The sequence below is a fragment of the Pogoniulus pusillus genome, chromosome 1 (genome assembly GCF_015220805.1).
Source record: "Pogoniulus pusillus isolate bPogPus1 chromosome 1, bPogPus1.pri, whole genome shotgun sequence".
Classification (NCBI taxonomy): domain Eukaryota; kingdom Metazoa; phylum Chordata; class Aves; order Piciformes; family Lybiidae; genus Pogoniulus; species Pogoniulus pusillus.
Genome location: NC_087264.1, coordinates 11,670,751 through 11,687,203, shown reverse-complemented (window position 1 = coordinate 11,687,203; position 16,453 = coordinate 11,670,751).

Sequence of the window (16,453 nt, the reverse complement as noted above, 5' to 3'; positions counted from 1 at the left end):
GCAGGATCTGCAGGTTGGTGGCAGATCCCTTGGTCCCCCAGTGCTGGGGATGGTAAGGTAACACCAGAGGGGCATCCACAAAAGCCACTATGCTGAAATGCCAGTTATAGAAAATAGTCCAAAGGCGGTGCTGGGAGGAGGAGTCATCCTTGGATATACACTGCCACTTTAGAAGAGGCTGCAGCAATTTAAGATGTGGTCATCTATTCAGGTGTTTGTGTTTGTCATGTCTCTGCTTGAGGTTATCATTTTCACAGCAGAGCAGTCACTGAAGTGCTCCTCACCCGCCCCAGTGAAACATCTGACCAGTTAGCTCTTGCACTAAAGCAGGTAAGTTATGTCATAAGCAATGGTTTTCAGCCCAGCAGTTGTAGCTGATGGATAAGGAGCTAAGTCCTTATGCTGCCACAATTACATTTGCAAGAAGCCATCTGAGCTTTCAATCCACATCTTCCCACGGCATACTCATCTTACTGCACACCACCAGGCAGTGCCTTTCTCCTTTCAAAATTCAAACTGGAGCTAGATGCCTGAATCTTTGCCTTATTGTGTTGTCTGTTGTTTTTGTTGTTTCTGTGTCAGCTGCTGGAGATGACACAAGAGGCAAGGGGTAGAGCACTTGACAAAGAGATCCATTCACCATCAGCAGAGCATCCTGGCATAGTTGGAATTATGCTGGAAGACCCTGCAGACCTTCTGAAGCTTTTCTCTGCTGTATGAAATAATTACAAAGCAGGAGAATAACTGTTCCAGGTATTACAGCATCTATTTCTGAGTCTCAGCATCCCAGGCTGCCCCTAATGATTTACCTAGTCATGTCCAGTCTTGTTCTGTCTTTGTTCCCTCAAAACTTTAATCCAGACAGCAGGGTTTCTCTGAACTGTGGGAAAAGAGGTGTATAATCTTGAGGCTAAACCTCCCTGTCCTGCCATCAGTAAATAGCAGTGAAGCTCTGATGGCAAGAGCAGTGCTCTCTGCTCCAGAGTACCTGACACTGCAGAACCATAAGCAGATACTCCATTGGGTCAAGCGGTAGAAGTTGGTGGAGTGGATCTAAAGAATCCTGGCCTGCATCAGGAACAGTGTGGCCAGCAGGACAAGGGAGGTTATTCTTCCCCTGTTCTCAACACTGGTCAGGCCACACCTTGAGTGCCGTGTCCAGCTCTGGGCTCCTCAATTCAAGAGAGATGTTGAGGTGCTGGAATGTGTCCAGAGAAGGGTGACAAAGCTGGTGAAGGGCCTGGAACACAAACCCTGTGAGGAGAGGCTGAGGGAGCTGGGGGTGTGCAGCCTGGAGAAAAGGAGGCTCAGGGGTGACCTCATTGCTGTCTACAACTACCTGAAGGGACATTGTAGCCAGGTGGGGGGTGGCCTCTTCTCCCAGGCAACCAACAGAACAAGGGGACAGAGTCTCAGTTGTGCCAGGGAGGTCTAGGCTGGATGTTAGGAGGAAGTTCTTGCCAGAGAGAGTGATTGGCACTGGAATGGGCTGCCCAGGGAGGTGGTGGAGTCACTGTCCCTGGAGGTGTTCAAGAAAAGCCTGGCTGAGGCACTTGGTGCCATTGTCTAGGTGACTGGATAGGGCTGGGTGCTAGGTTCGACTGGATGATCTTGGAGGTCTCTTCCAACCTGGTTGATTCTATGATTCTATGAACATGATAATAAGAATGGTCCCAGATTATACACTTAACAATGTAGCCTCTTCCTCCCCCCTAACTAGAAATCTGTCTGTATGGGTGATAATGAGGTTGAATTTCAGGTGATTCAGGCTTTCAGATGAATCAGAAGAAAAGCCAGAATAAAGTCTGCATTATGATGCAGTTCTTAGCAGGATACTATTCTTTCCAAAGGATTTGAATTTCTTCAGTGCTCAAGACAGAGGGTTCCTTGTCATTTCATCTGCAGTATTTAATGTGTGGGCCTCAAATAGATTATTGTATGTTACTCAAACTTGTTTTAAAAGCCATCTGCTTCCTCCTAAGGATGACATGTATTTGTTTTTCTCTGATACATGCTTCTTTTCTGCTCTTTGAGTTCCATCTACATGATTCTTCTAGGCAGTAAATAGGATTTTTAACATGACTTTGAGAGATAGTGCTCTTGGCTTTGGAAGATTTGAGAGTTTTCATGTAAGACCTCTACTCCTCTTTTTTTTCAGTGATATGGCAGCTCAAGTCCTAAAATGTTCTCTAGTGCTTTTGAGGGCTTCCTAAAGACTCAATTCATCTCCGTATCAGCCTGGCAAGGGTTTCATTTGGCTCTGTTATTTTGGGGAAAACTTAGGTGGAGTGTTAGAAATCACTTTCATTATCTGTCTTTCAACTTTGATTATGAAGTGAATCTATTCAAGAAAAGACCTTGCTAACAGCATGCTAGTATCTCAATGGATAATATTCTCTCATTATTGATCAAAGGTCAGCAAGTATGATTCCTGGATTGTTTTCCTTTTGCAGGCCACAGGCTTTTCCCATCTTATTCAAGGTGCTCGATGGGCAGCATGGCAAACTGTCTTTGTAACCCTGGATTCCTTCCTAGATGACTATGCAAATCTCTCATTTTCATCCACTTTCTATAGGACTTGGTTTGTGTAGCTCCAAATACCTCTTTAAAGCTAAAGCGAAATAGAGATTTGAAAGGCAGGAGTTCCTCTTGCTGTACGCTTCACATCTGAACCCCAAGAGAGTGTTCTGTTACTTGGAGAGACAGTGGATCCTGTGGAAAAGATGTGATCATATCATTAAAGGCTTCAGAATTAATATTCACAAGCAGGGCAGAAAGGATATCAGCCAAACTGAAGCTGCACACACAGGCTTAATTTTAGCACTTCCTCAATTCCTCTGTCACATTATTCTTACTAGATTTTGATATAAAAGCTGAAACTAGAAATGGAATGATGAATATGCTTAGCAGAGCTAATATCAATTCACTGCAAAATATATTAGTTGTGACCATAAAGTCAGATTATTTCAGTGGATTCTCTCTAGGTTTACCCTAGTATAACCCAGAACAGGCTGCAGTCCAGTGAGTATGGGAAAAGTTATAGTTTAAAGAAATAATCTCACCTATTTCAAGTTTTATTTGCTTCTGTTTCCTTTATGCCTTTCAATATATGTATTTTTAGTTTGTTATACAGAGGGGATTGACTTAGAATCATAGAATCAACCAGGTTGGAAGGGACCTCCAAGATCATCCACTCCAACCTAGCACCCAGCCCTGTCCAGTCAACTAGACCATGGCACCAAGTGCCTCAGCCAGGCTTTTCTTGAACACCTCCAGGGATGGTGACTCCATCGCCTCCCTGGGCAGCCCATTCCAATGCCAATCACTCTCTCTGGCAAGAACTTCCTCCTAACATCCAGCCTATACCTCTCCTGGCACAACTTGAGACTGTGTCCCCTTGTCCTGTTGCTGGTTGCCTGGCAGAAGAGACCAACCCCCACTTAGCTACATCCTCCTTTCAAGTAGTTGTAGACAGCAATGAGGTCACCCCTGAGCCTCCTCTTCTCCTGGCTAAGCAACCCCAGCTCCCTCAGCCTCTCCTCACAGGGCTGTGCTCCAGGCCTCTCACCAGCCTGCCTTGTTGCCCTTCTCTGGACACGTTCCAGCACCTCAACATCTCTCTTGAATTGAGGAGCCCAGAACTGGACACAGCACTCAAGGTGTGGCCTGACCAGTGCTGAGTACAGGGGCAGAATAACCTCCCTTGTCCTACTGGCCGCACTGTTCCTCATCCAGGCCAGGATGCCATTGGCTCTCCTGGCCACCTGGGCACACTGCTGGCTCATATTCAGCTACTGTCTCCCAGTACTCCCAGGTCCCTTTCCTCCTGGCTGCCCTCCAGCCACTCAGTCCCCGGCCTGTGGTGTTGCTTGGGGTTGTTGTGGCCAAAGTGCAGAACCCTGCACTCGGCCTTGTTAAATCTCATCCCCCTTGATGAAAGCTCTAATCTTCATTGTGCTACAGAATTTCTCTAAAGAGTAGATGTTTTTTAAAAGGCTTAAAAAAAAAAAAAAAAGACAATATGTGTAATTGCTTATAGTGAACTTACTCTTGGCTCAGTTTAGCCTTTGGCGTGACAAGGAGTTTTATCCAAGAGCATAGTGAATCTATATGGTAATGCCAAATGGAATAATTTAAAAATCATGAATCAGGTCTTTAAGAAAAACAAAACATTGGACTTATAAATGGACTTATAATGTTTAGGAGTGAATGAATGTTCAACTCATTTTGTGTTGCCTTCTGCTTCCCGAACCTTTGCAGTATGTCCAGGTTATATTTTTAAGCTCTTTTATGATTATGAGAGCAAGAAAATGACTGTTTAAATGAAAGAAAAATGAGAGTTTCTCACATAAACACAACAATTCAAGAACTAGTACTCTGAGGAGAATGCCTCAGATATCAGAAAATGTATGATATAAATTGTGAGAAGTGGCAATTTGTAGCTCTTCAAAGGTATCTGAGGTTTTAGATATGCCCTTCTTACAAATAAAGAACTTCCTGAAGTACATAAAAGATGCAAAGCTATATTTTAACAGCAATATCATTAGATAGAACTTCCCCTAATCCACAGAAAGATGCAGATTGTCATCTTCTCTCCACAACCACCGAAATGGGAGGCCCTGGTAAAGACAAAAGAAAGTTCTGCTCTTAGATGAGCTGACAACCTGTTACCGCAGTACGCACTGAGAACAACCCCAGGAAAGTTAATGCAAATATCACAGCTTTCCATTTTGGATCTAAGATCAGAGCATTGCCTGATACCTTAGGGAAACTGGAGCAGGGAGGAATACTGAGTTTTCTGACTGTGAATTGTTTCAAACAGCCCAGGGGAAGTTTCAGGTTTCCTTCTACTCTGGGTTACGCTGATTTTATTCTGCAGCAATTGCACAAAGGCAAGTTAATATACCTCTGATAAGACTGAGGCCAAAGAAGGATTTAAAGGAACCTTTAGTTCAGTAAAAAATGGCATTAGAGGTTGTGCATCTGTCTGCAACAGAGCAGTATTTAATTCAGGACATGGAAGTATTCTTATCATAGAATCAACCAGGTTGGAAGAGACCTCCAACATCATCCAGTCCAACCTAGCACCCAGCCCTAGCCAGTCAACTAGACCATGGCACTAAGTGCCTCAGCCAGGCTTTTCTTGAACACCTCCAGGGACGGTGCCTCCACCACCTCCCTGGGCAGCCCATTCCAATGCCAATCACTCTCTCTGGAAAGAACTTCCTCCTAACATCCAGACTACACTTTACCCAGCACAACCTGAGACTGTGTCCCCTTGTTCTATTGGTGGTTGCCTGGGAGAGGAGGCTGCCCCCCACCTGGCTACAATGTCCCTTCAGGTAGTTGTAGACAGCAATGAGATCACCCCTGAGCCTCCTTTTCTCCAGGCTGCACACCCCCAGCTCCCTCAGCCTCTCCTCATATGGTTTGTGTTCCAGGCCCTTCACCAGCTTTGTTGCCTTCTCAATAGCTAGAGCAGACACTGAAGACTGAACTCAGAAAATGGTACAGGATCAGATATAGGCTCTTATCTCTCTGGGATGTAATCTAGGAAGGATGAAAAAGTGAAGAAACTAGGAACTGCTGTGGCATGACCTAGGTGAAGTTCCATTGTCGTATCTCCCTAGGGATCCTGAGAATTCAGCTATTCGATTTGAGGCTGGAGATGGCAGCTCCTTGTGATGATATTTGTCTGCTATTATTAAAATGAGAGGGTTACACTCACAGCATTCTGGGGTTGCTTTGGCTACATCTAAAATGACAAGAGTGACTGGGCCTGCCTGCAGCCTGACAACAGGATGTGTTCTATTATTATCTGGGTTTAGGAATAAATACATGCACATCTCTTTTTGCTTTGCAAAGAGTCCTTGTTTTCCCACACCGACAGCAAATTATTAGGTGTATCCTGTAAAATGGCCATGCAATTTTTCCATGCATGTTCTGCAGTTCCAAGGGCTCTTCATGCAGTTGTAGCCTAAGCATTTCTCCTGGGTTTCAAGAGAACTTTTTTTTCTTGTCACGACAGCAGCTACAGCAAAGTATTACCACCCATTATCCATTTTGTGCAGGGAGATGCCAGTGACTGATACACTAGCCCATGGTTACAGCAGATGACCACCACTGAGAGCAGTCACTTGCTCATTTCTTGTGGAAAAACTTCAAGTCAGTTTTGTCAGGCACACTCCTTCTCAACCATCCAAGAGCTGGAAAGGATTTTCCCTAATACTTCTAGCTCAGACTTCTGCAGGTTCTGAGCTAATATTTCACCACTTCCACAAAAGGTCTTTCAACAGCTGAAAGAGTAGGAGGCACTGTCCTGTGGGGGATGTTGATCTTGAGGGGGTTGGTGACAACAGAACTTGACTGTTATCCCCTCAATATCAAAACAACATCCTCTACAGTGGGATACTTTCTACATGCAATAGTTGAAGATCCAACATCCAACAGATCTGTTGGATTTCTCCTGCTGCTTGGGGCTTGGTGTGGACCTGCACCAGAAGTCTGAATAGTCTTGCACGATTGAGAAACTCAAGATTGTTACCCTACCAGGACTGTTCTCCTCCAAATGCTGTACATGGATGATCCACAGCTCATTTCAGCTATTTGGCAGCTGACTGACACTGGCCTTCTTCAGACCAGTGAGCTTCCTCATTCCTCACCCCTGCACTAGCAGCTCTGCCATCTTATATCTCTCAGGTTCATTGGTAGCCTTACCCTGGAGACTCAACTTGCTTTTTTCCTTCTCAGCTTTTCTCCCCAATCTATATGCTCCTGGGTCATTATTCCTTTATGCCAATCATTGGAGCTAAATTCTTTCTAGTGCTCTTTAATTACTGTCTAGCTTATGTATAACCCCCTCATACTGTAATCCACAGAGATAGTAAAGATTATGCAAATGCGATTAGAGAGTAATGTGGCTTGCAGAGCATTCATCATAACTGCTGAGAGGGAAGAAGAAAAGAAGCTTGATTCTGAGGGGCCTAAGCTGAAAATTGTCCTGAGAGAGATTTTACCTATATTAAAAAATTGAATATATTTGATAAAAAGAATACTGAAAGTCAGCAAGGAAAATATTTGAATATAATCATGCTTCCCTGAAGATATTAAACTAGATACCTATTCTGGAATCTCACCTAAGCAGTATGAGTCAGTGAGTGCTAAGAACAGTCAGTTGTTTGCATCCCAAGACAGCAGCTCATCTCCTGACATGACCCTGTAGCACTTTTGTCACTTTCTTTGTATGCACGGGGCAGAAATCTCTCTGAACCCTGTGATTAAATAATTATAGGAAATAGTCAAATTGTTCCAAATATCAGTTAGTGGATTTTTCCTCTCCCAGCTCTTAAGGCCTCAGGCAGGTAAATAGAATCCAGCTAAGATACATCTTCAGACAAACAGAAAGGTAATTATTTTTCTCTAGTTACCATATTTATGCTTACTGTCATGAGGCAGGATGAATGGTAGCTGAGAAACTGTAAATCTGAGTTACCAGCTACTATACCAGGTGAGAAAATTGCTAAGAAGAGTGGAAAGAACTGTTCAATGGCAAAGTACTACAAGCTTGATGGTAAAAGCTAGAGAGACCAGAAGGCATTATACCATCATACAGGTGTGCCAATGTGTTGGACCAGTGCTTGTGGACTCACTAGTGGGCTGGGTGTATGTTAAGACAAAGGTTGGTAGCAAGAACAACTGTGTAAGAACTAGAGCTGGAATGGAAGGTTCTTCAGTAGCACAACAGTGTCTCTGTCATACATGCAGCACAAGATCCACGTGATCTAATAAAGGGCTGGTTTTACCAGCTGTAGCTCCCAAGGGAACAGTGTTGATAAGGGAAGTGTTGTTTTCCTCTAGGTTTCTAGAACAACTGTTCTTTAGATGATGATTGCTCCTGGCTAGATCATTTCCAGGAAAATGCTGGCATTACTGTATAGCAAACATAGAGGTTCCATCTCATAGTAATCTCTTCAGTACTGAAGCCAGGTAGGTCTGCCTTGGTCAAAATGTGTGTGAAGTCAGGTCAGAATATTTCAGGGTTTGGAAATGCATGGTGTGGACACAGTTTACTTATAACAAAAGAAGACACAGCTGCTCAAAAACTTCAAGAACACTCTGAAATCGCCCTTTAGAACTTAGTAGTGTCAATAAAAGGGGGAGGAAAGAAGCTTCTCAGCCAGTACAGCTGGAAATAAATCTGTTTTGATGCTCTGACAGCACTGCAGATAAGGCACACAGCTAAGCTGGGAGTCCGGAAAGTCATGAGACTCAATGACCACCTTTCAGTCACCTCAAATGCCCCATAGCCTGATTCCTGTGTTCCTGAGCCTGATTCTCACAGCTTGGTTTGTGTTCCCATGACTACAGGCAGCAAGGGTTAAAATAAAAACAGTTACATGACCATGAAGAAACAGCTGTTATCGATTACTGTAAAGAGCCAACACCAACTTCTACAATCATGAACAATTCTCAGTACTGCAAATATACTCATCTGGTCTTTCTGTCAATATTTCCCCTTAGATGATTGGATTCTGCAGTTGTTGATTGAGAAAAGATCCTAAGGATGTTTTCAGAAATAGATGTATCATCAGAAAATAAGAGCATCTGGATAAATCAATACAGCTGTTATATTCATGTCAGCCTTTTACTTTGCCAGGTATTTGGGTAGAATCCTGCAGTTGTTACAAACTAGGACAATAACTGATGGATTTTGTCTGGGGAAAACTTTCGGACCAAATCCTTGCTCGTGATAAAGCTGCTTTGTGCTGCTTAAAACAGCCTTTAAGATGCTTTTACCAGTTAGATTCAGATTCAGCTGTCACAGGGAAATCTCCATATGGTGGAGAGCTGGTCTTGCTGAATCTGCACTCTTGCCATCACAGCTCTGTTTTTGGAGCCATACTGAGAGACGGAAGCACAGCTGAAGCATTGCTGTGCTCTAGTAATTCCCTGCTGTGGAACTGTATCTTGTCTCTTTCCCCAGGTAGAGCTTAGAGTTCATGGTGAATTACTTTATGGGCCTCTCTGGAAATTCACCAACATGCACTCAAAAATTTCATTTGACTCCAAAGTCAATTTGGCAGAGGTACGATGGCAGTCTTGATGGTAAGGGAGCCTGGGGACCTCCTCAATATATTTTTAATAGTCTCAACAAGAGAGTAAGAAGGCCCTAAGATTCTTGAGAAGTAGTTGTGATATGCCATGCTACATGAACTGGTTGGGAGGAGCACTGCTGGCTATGGAATTGGCTGGATGATCGCATGCAGAGAATGATGATCAAGAGCACAGTGTCCACCTGAAGACCAGAGCCAAGTGGCATCCCTCAGGGGTCAGTGCTGGCACCAGTGCTGTTTAACATCTTTGTCACTGACATGGGCAGAGGAATCGAGTGCACCCTCAGCAAGTTCGCAGATGACACTAAGCTGCATGGCACAGTAGACTTGCTAGAGTGCAGGGATGCCATCCAGAGGGACTTGGACAGGCTGGAGAGGTGGGCCCAGGCCAACCTCATGACATTCAACAAGGCCAAGGGTAAGGTCCTGCACCTGGGTCGGTGCAATCCCATGTACAAATACAGGCTGGGTGGCGAATGGCTGAGAGCAGCCCTGAGGAAAAGGACCTGGGGGTCTGAGTTGATGAAAAGCTCAACATGAGCCAGCAGTGTGCGAGTGCAGCCCAGACAGCAGCTGTGTGCTGGGCTGCAGCAAGAGAAGTGTGGCCAGCAGGGCAAGGGAGGGGACTCTCCCCTTTTACTCTGCTCTTGTCAGACCCCACTTGGAGTACTGTGTGGAGTTCTTAAGATCCCAACATAAGAGAGACATGGAACTGTTAGAGCAAATCCAGAGGAAAGCCATAAAGATGCTCAAAGGGCTGCAGCATCTCTGCTGTGAGGACAGGCTACAAGAGTTGGGGGTCTTTAGCCTGGAGAAGAGAAAGCTTCAAGGAGACCTTGTAGTGGCCTTCCAGTACCTGAAGGGGACCTACTGAAAGGCTGGGGAGGGACTACTGACAAGGTCTTGTATCACAGTATCACAGTATCATCAGGGTTGGAAGAGACCTCACAGATCATCAAGTCCAACCCTTTACCACAGAGCTCAAGGCTAGACCATGCACCAAGTGCCACATCCAACCTTGCCTTGAACTGCCCCAGGGACGGCGACTCCACCACCTCCCCGGGCAGCCCATTCCAGTGTCCCAATGACTCTCTCAGTGAAGAACTTTCTCCCTCACCTCCAGCCTAAATTTCCCCTGGCACAGCCTGAGGGCTGTGTCCTTTTGTTCTGGTGCTGGCCACCTGAGAGAAGAGAGCAAACTCCTCCCTGGCCACAACCACCCCTCAGGTAGTTGTAGACAGCAATAAGGTCTCCCCTGAGCCTCCTCTTCTCCAGGCTAACCAATCCCAGCTCCCTCAGCCTCTCCTCATAGGGCTGTGCTCAAGGCTCTCCCCAGCCTCGTTGCCTTCTCTGGACATGCTCAAGCATCTCAATGTCCTTCCTAACTGTGGGGGCCCAGATACTGAACACAGTACTCCAGGTGTGGTCTAACCAGTGCAGAGTACAGGGGCAGAATGACCTCCCTGCTCCTAGCTGACCACACCATTCCTGATGCAGGCCAGGATGCCACTGGCTCTCTTGGCCACCTGGGCACACTGCTGGCTCATGTTCAGGCAAGTATCAATCAGCACCCCCAAGATCCCTCTCTGTTTGGCTGCTCTCCAGCCACTCCGACCCCAGCCTGTATCTCTGCATGGGGTTGTTGTGGCCAAAGTGCAGCACCCTGCACTTGGAGCTATTGAATGCCATCCCATTGGACTCTGCCCATCTGTCCAGGTGGTCAAGGTCCCACTGCAGAGCCCTTCTGCCCTCCAACCCAGTCACATCTTGTAATGACAGGACAAGAGGTAATGGGTTTAAACTTGAAGAGGGGACATTTAAACTAGATGTTAGGAAGAAGTTCTCTACAGTGAGGGTGGTGAAACACTAGTGCAGGTTGCCCACGGAGGTTGTGGCTTCTCCCTCCCTGGAGATGTTCAAGGCCAGGTTGGATGAAGGCTTGAGCAACCTGTTCTAGTGGGAGGTGTCCCTGCCTATGGCAGGGTATTGGAACTGGATGATCTTTGAGGTCACTTACAACCTAAACTCTTCTCTGATACTAATATTTCTTGTTAATTCTGAAACAGATCTATGAGGTGCCTTGGGAATTACAATTAGCTTGAAAGAAAGGAAAAACATCATGAAGCATACTCATAAAGCCATACATAACTAACTTCTGGAAGTCTTGGGATATGTTTCATCTTAAATGTCTGTCATTTAGAAAGCCATCACTTTGTAGGAATATAAAGTAGAAAGTCACCACTTGGGCAGGGGAAATCTTTTTTCCCCCCTTAAACAAGTGGGCTATTGCATTAGACATTGTTGCTTAGTAGCAGTTGAAATAAACCCTGGAGTGCATTTATGTAATGTATAGGATGCAATAAATGAATGTGTATTCCAACGATGCAGATCCTCTGGGGCTGTGCTTCAGCAATAAAAAGTAATGCAACTTTAATCATTTCATTACTCTATTAATAAGCATTTTCAAAAGATAGGATGAGGAAGCTGGAGTCAAGAAGTTGCCTTAGTGCTAGAAATGCAGAAACTGGGTCCTTCTAAGGACTTGCTCAGATCCACAACAGGTATTGGTTATGAGCAAAAGATAACCACCTTCTGCAGAAACTGTGGAGAGGGCATTCTCAACGCACACAAAACACAACACTTAGAGGTAGCATTATGTACAAAAGGAGTGCCAAACTGCACCTGAGACAGCAGGGCTAATGAGGATGTACTGTCGTTACCAATTACAAATGTTCAGCTGAATGACTGTTAATTGCAGTAAGCCAAATCACACAAGAAATAATAGTTGGCTGCTCTCTCTCTCTTTTCCCCACTTTCAGATTTACTTCCAGTTTTAAAAAGAATTGTTGACGCTAATTCTGAGAAGGTAGGACTGGAAATGATTCCTTTCTACAGCTACACAAGGTCTATTTTGTTTAGGAGGTCTCACAGAATACTGTTCCTGTAGCCCCCATTTACCAAGGGGCAGAGAGCACTTCTCAATATCAGATAATAAACTTAAGAGTTGCAGTGAAAGACCAAATTTCTCAAGCACGATATCACAGAAGACTATAACCAGTACCCTTGCAAAAAGACATTTGCCAAATAAATTGCCCAGAAGCCTCTGAGAAAGTGGTAGAGGGAAAAGATGTAAAACAGTCCTTTGCCAGACTCACCTGAGGGAAAAGGATTTGTTGTGACCCAAATCTAGCAATCAATTCAACCATATGCCTGAGAGCAAGATGCACCACAAGGCATCTGATGATTTAATGCCACCACTGTCCTTTCTACATCCTGTCTCTGACTAATTTCCAGTGCCTAAGAGGTAGCTGATAAAAAACCCTCACACGTCACATGCAGATGGGGTAGAGAATCAGAAGAAGCCCTGAGGCTTGGAAATGGTCAAAGTACAATGCCAAAGGTCAGCAGCTCAGTCCCCTTTAAATCTCCCTTGAATACACCAAAGTATCATGCCCTCATTTAAAATATTTTGGCTGTTCATGTCTAGAGTACTGCTTGTTTGTTCCAGAAATGGTTAAGAAAGCTTTCCAGTCCTCATGGCCAATTCATTACCACATACCCTTGTGCTAGTATAAATCTTTAAGTGTCTTCTTTCCTTGATATTTACAGTTTAAATACACTAACAGTGAATCATTGTATTGTTTTGGTTTTGTATGGCTAGCCAACAAATCTTGCTTGCAGCCCCTGTTCAATGGGTATCTGCCACCCCGCCACCCCAGTGTTCCTCTTCGGCACCTTTGGGCAATCAAACTCAATCTTTTCTGATTGCAAGCCACTAGAAATGGGCATAATTTTCCAAAGGTCCTGAGTAAAGCCATATTAATACTTCCCTCTCTACTAAAAATACCCTGCTTCATGCATCATAGACTCACATAAGCCTTTTCCACAGCTACTCCCGCTGGCAGCTCACAGTCATTGTCTCATGGAGGAATTCTCTCACATAGTAGGTCAGATGAGCAGGCCTAAGGCTACCAGAAGCATCACCATCTTCCTCCTTTTACTGTAGAGAGTTTCAAGCACAGAGTGCTACTTTTAACCTTGAACAGATTCTTGCTTTCACAACTGTAGCTTCCTTTGCTACCTCCATTCAGTACTTCTGGGTAAAAAACATCTTTGTGTTCCTGTCCACCTCACAAATATCCTCAGTTTCTCCAAGCTTGCTGTTCTGTGATTCCAAGCCTTAGACAAGGATCTACATTTGTCCCTCTTGCAGTCTATCTGGATTAGTCCCTGATCACTCAGTTCAAAATTAGTTTAAGTACTATGGCCTTCTACAAAAATCCTTGCTGTTTGTTAACACCAGGCCCAAAGCAGCAGCTTCATGGATTCACTCCATTTGCTTGAGAAATTGAGGTTCTATGATGGTTTAAACCCTACCTTTTCCCCGTGGTATTTTCCAGCCTGTATCTGAGAATTTAGACTTTCTCACAATTACCTTGTATTTATTCCTTTTTATTTTGCCACAGTTTTTGGAGACAGCATACCCTATCCAAGTTTGTAATGGATTACCAGTCTTCTCTTGCTGGGCATTAAAGAAAATCTTTTATGTCATGTAGCTTTCCAATGTAATGTCATAGAATCAACCAGGTTGGAAGAAACCTCCAAGATCATCCAGTCCAACCTAGCACCCAGCCCTAGCCAGTCAACTAGACCATGGCACTAAGTGCCTCAGCCAGGCTTTTCTTGAACACCTCCAAGGTCGGTGACTCCACCACCTCCCTGGGCAGCCCATTCCAGTGGCAAATCACTCTCTCTGGCAAGAACTTCCTCCTAACATCCAGCCTATACCTCCCCCAGCACAACTTGAGACTGTGTCCCCTTGTTCTGTTGCTAGGTGCCTGGGAGAAGAGACCAAGCCCCACCTGGCTACAGCCTCCCTTCAGGTAGTTGCAGACAGCAATGAGGCCACCCCTGAGCCTCTTCTTCTCCATGCTTAACAACCCCATCGCCCTCAGCCTCTCCTCATAGGGTTTGTGTTCCAGGCCCCTCACCAGCTTTGTCGCCCTTCTCTGGACATATTCCAACACCTCAACATCTCTCTGAAATTGAGTGGCCCAGAACTGGACACACTACTCAAGATGTGTCCTGACCAGTGTTTACCTATTGCTTTCATGTCTTCAAACCATTTAACTAAAATACAGAGTTATTCCATGGTCTTCACCATTATTTCTGTTGTTCTAAGTAGCTACCCCTCCAACAATTACATTCTAAACACTACTGCAAAGCACTGGTGTGCAGCATGCAGCAGCAGCAGCATTGAGACACAGCACTTCTGGCCTCAGTGAAAACCTTCCTTGAACAGGAAATTCCAGGCTAGTTAAAAACAAGACATTGGTGACATATCTGGCTGCAGTAATTGTAATAAAAACCTTTTAAATCCTGTAGACATGATATAGAACAAGAACAGAACACCAAAGCATTTGAAATGGTAAATATTGCATTAGATCAACACTATCCTTCTAGTTACAGACCTTCTTAAAAGTGGGAAAGCTGCTGACATCTTTTAGATGGTGTAAGAATTAGGTTTCTCTTTTGGGGAAAGACTACACTAGTACAGCTGCTAGAGCTATACAGGCACACTGGAATCCTGTAATGTTTGTTATTAATTTGTTTTTTAGGGCAAGAGGACACTTATACACTAGCAAAAAGAGCGGCAATGAAGGAAATTGCAGGTTTCTGATAGAAATTTATTTGCAACTCTGCTACTGGAGAAATCAGGGTTCGGTTCACAGTCCTATCCTAGGTCCAGAGCTAAGCAATCGTGAACAAGTGATGGGAACATTTAAGACATCCGCCTTAGATTGTTTTTCTGATAGCAGGTTCACGGCAGTTGTCTTCACAGCTAAGCCAGCCTCTTACTGGGAATAGCCGCAAAAGGCGGGAGAGAGAAAACAGAGAAGTGGGATAAAGGAAAAAAACAGCATACGAGGAGGAAATCATGAGTGCGAGCCAAGTTTTGTATTTTAGGGTCTGGTGAGGACACAGCTGGAGCTGAAGATGTTTGGTTTTACGGGACCCGTTGACGTGGGTGTTGCAGAGATCCGGGGGATGAAGACCGAAGAGGGTCAGGATGGATTTCGGAACGCGGAGAGATGCTGTAAGTGGGAACTATGACGCAAAGCTTGTCCGTTCAGGATCACGCATCCAACTGTTCCTCCCTCGATAAACAACGTCCAAAAAGGATGGTGACCTCATCCCACTGAAATTACCCGAATACCACACATTTCTCCATGTTCAGCTCCGCACATTCCTTATAGCTTCGGCTTTCGCGGCTCCCTGATCTACCAGCATCATCGCTGCACCCAGAACTGCGATTGCTCCTCTGCGGCAATTCCTTGGACCGACCCTAGCCCGCGCTGCCGCCAGCGCTGCTCCAGTCCCCCGGCTCCGGCTGAGCCCCGCATGCCGCCTCCGCGCCAGAGCCACCGCGCCCCCTTCCTTCCCAGAAGAACGGCGGGGACAACTCGCACAGCATTGCCCCGCTTAGAAGCGGGGCCGCCGGTATCTGCCGAGCATTTGTCTCGATCAGCGGACCCCGGCATAACCATTATGCAACAGCTTCTATGGGGTGTCAGCGTCGCACCGCTCCCTGGGACGCCGGGGAAGGGAGCACACACATCACCGCCATCCCCTGAGCCCCGCCGTCCAGTGACTCGGCTTCCTGCCTGCAGTCGTCTGCCCCCCTCCTCCCCCTCGAAGTCATCGTCCTCTTCTGGGAGTGAATGGCTTTGGTTTGTTGCTCTTCTCTTTTCCAGACTCTTCTCACACTGCTCTTCCCGCTCCCCGGGCAGTTTCCCCCCGTTCTCTTTATCCCAGTGGCAGGTGGGGTTTTGCTGTTGTTGGGGCTTTTCGTTTGGTTTTAAAATAAAGGCTGCTGTGTCCGAGCGACCCTTTGTGCGGGGCTTGTTCGCACCTCCCTTGGAAAGCCGAGAGCAGGAAAGTGGCACCAATCCCTCTCCCGGCCGCCAACCCCCTTGCCCCTCCTGCTATACCCAAACGGCTGGGCCAGCGCAGCAAAGCCTGCCCTCAGGCCGAGCCCCCTCAACGGCAGAGCGAGCCTCAGCACGGCTCCCGGTGGTCCGAGCAGGACGCACTGCCTCCTCACAGCCCAACCCGCACCCCTCTGCCGCTTGCTGAGCGCCGGCAGGTGCCGAGCGAGACGGGCTCCGTTTGCCAGTTGCGGCGCTCAGAGCCCCGTCACCCTAGCCTGTAGCCACTCCACCGGCGTGAGGAGATGGAGAGTAGCAGACGCATCAGGTGCAGCTGGGGCAGGCCAGGCCCGGCCCCCGGCTGCCGCCTGCGCGCTGAGCGGCTGAGCCGGGCCCGCCCCTCGGTGTGTG